The following is a 2,530-nucleotide window of genomic DNA, read 5'->3' as shown; positions in this document are numbered from 1 at the left end:
TATATATATATATATATATATATATGTATATCGTAATTATAATATTTTTTTAGTATACAGAATTTAATAATTCTTTTGAAAAATATACAAATATTTTTACAGCAAGTACTTGGAGATACTATAATTGTCTCACAGCCAACTGTATCAAGAATAGTATTCCGAATGTCTGTACTTTTAGCAAGTCTTTTTCATGAATATATAAAGATGCCTTCTACACCAGATGCTACAAGAGAAAACTAAAGACTTTTTAGAGAAATTGGACGTCGTAATAGAGGTATTTACCTGACATTGATGGAGCTATCGACTGTACACATGTGCGCTTAACTGGTACCAGATTTAGAATATTGATGAAGTTTACAGAGATCGAAAAGGATACATGTCGTTAAATGTACAGGTATGTATTATATACATATATATATGCGTATATATATGTATATATGTATATATATATATGTATAATTTAATATACATTATGATTTGAAATGAGCATAAAATTAATGATTACTTTAATATATTGGCCCAAACACGATGAAAAGCACAGGTAATAAGAATAAAAGAATAACACAATAGATTTTAACTTACTAGACATTTCTGTGCATTTATACATGGTTTTTAATAAATTGAAATCCGTTGCCTGTGTGTCATTCTCTGTTCCTATTGCTTGTGCTTTTTATTACATTGGAGCAATATTATTATGTATATTCTGCCATAAAATATTATTTTTCGATACGTTTGTATGTAGGCTGTGGTTGGACCTAGAACAGAGTTTTTGGACATTGTTCCAGAATGGCCTGGTAGCCAACATGATAGTAGAATATTTCAGAATTCTAGAATATATATGAGATATGTCCAACATGAATTATCAGGTACTCTAGTTGGAAACGCTGGATATCCTTGCCTACTCTTTCTTCTTACTCCTATTCAAAATCCGCAAACAGACGAAGAAATTACGTGAGTATTAGGACTAAGACACAATAAAAAGTCCAGATAATAGTTAGAATGCGACAATAGATTTCAAACTATCAAAAACCATGTATAAATACACAGCAATTTCTAGTATGTTGAAATCTATTGCCTGTGTGTTATTTCCTGTCCCTATTGCCTGTGCTTTCAGCGCTAAGGTAAATGTCATTCTTCTCTCTTATTTGTGTTTATATTTAGATCTTTAATTTTACTGTACCTAATTATAAAATGTAATATATTCCTTATTACAGTTATAATATGCTTCATAAAAGAAGCACGTCAAATCGTGGAGAGAACATTTGGTAGTTTGAGAAGCGCAGATTTCCGTGCCTAAATAGAGAATTGACCAATAAGTTCATCTGTTCAACTACAATTGTAGTCTCTTGTGCTCTATTACATAATCTTTCATTAATTTATAATGATATATTACCAGAAGAAGAATTACCAGAAAATGACGAAATGGAAGAAATGCCCTCTGATTTACTCCATTAGCAGCCGGGCGAAGATCTTGCAGTATGAGCAGCACTCATTGAAAGATTATTTCAATTTGTATTATATTCGATAAAATAATGAAAAATATAATTAGTTAAAACAAACTTTATTTCACTTTATTTGTTATAAGCATAATATTTTTTAATATAATGATATAATACTGTCTTTGTGATAACATATTTTATATAAACATTTTTTGAAACAGCATAACTTCTTAATTTTATTTCGAAAACTCTACACATAACTGTATATACATCTCTGCATTACACAAAACGTATCAACTTAAAAATCTTAGTGCAAAAACAAAAATAAACTTATATAAGTAGTCACATAACTGTATACACATCTCTGCATTGCACAAAACATATCAACTTAAAAATCTTAGTGGAAAAATAAAAATAAACTTATATAAGTAAATTAATCATTATCCAAAAATCAGGGCTAATGAGAGTCATCAATGATGGACGGCGCAATACTCTTATATAAGTAGTCACACATAACCGTATACATATCTTTGCATTGCACAAAACATATCAACTTAAAAATCTTAGTGCAAACATAAAAATAAACTTATATAAGTACTTACAGAATTTTCGAACATATTGGGTTTTGATTGATCCAAAAATCGATTACTTAATACCGTACGCACATGCTCTACTTTGGTTTTTTATTGGATGAAATTGTGGTGTACTTCTGCCCTCTTTCGGATTCAATCGGCCTCAATCAAAACCCACTACACTCAAAAACATTCCTAGAATTAAGCTTTTTTGTTTTAGCTTTAGTTCATATTCTATATTATAGACGTATACATTTTTCTTTTTCTTTTTGTAGTTGTAACTCGGCTAGTTCGGCCTTTACAGTAGCTGCTCGAATTTCCAAAGCATGTAATTCCTTTTGAAAATTTTCTTTCATTATGACCATTCTGTTTTCATGAGTTTTTCGTAAATTTGCCATTTCTTTTCCGTCTTCCATTATCCTTTTTATCCTTTCAATCCTTATGGCATTTTCATCATTATCAAGATTTTCTGGTATTTTTGCTGGTTTTTTAGTTTATGAATAAAAGTTGTCTAAACTT

General features: G+C 29.4%; 1 pseudogene; it reads left to right on the top strand.

Moving 5' to 3' along the window:
* LOC108764131 (putative nuclease HARBI1) overlaps positions 1-2,292 on the top strand; it is a 12,683-nt pseudogene extending 10,391 nt beyond the window's left edge.
* The last annotated feature ends 238 nt before the right edge of the window (positions 2,293-2,530 follow it).

Source organism: Trachymyrmex cornetzi, unplaced genomic scaffold, assembly GCF_001594075.2.
Source record: "Trachymyrmex cornetzi isolate Tcor2-1 unplaced genomic scaffold, Tcor1.1 scaffold394, whole genome shotgun sequence".
NCBI classification, from domain to species: domain Eukaryota; kingdom Metazoa; phylum Arthropoda; class Insecta; order Hymenoptera; family Formicidae; genus Trachymyrmex; species Trachymyrmex cornetzi.
Note: the sequence above shows the minus strand (reverse complement) of the source record. Positions and strands in the feature narration are given on the sequence as shown.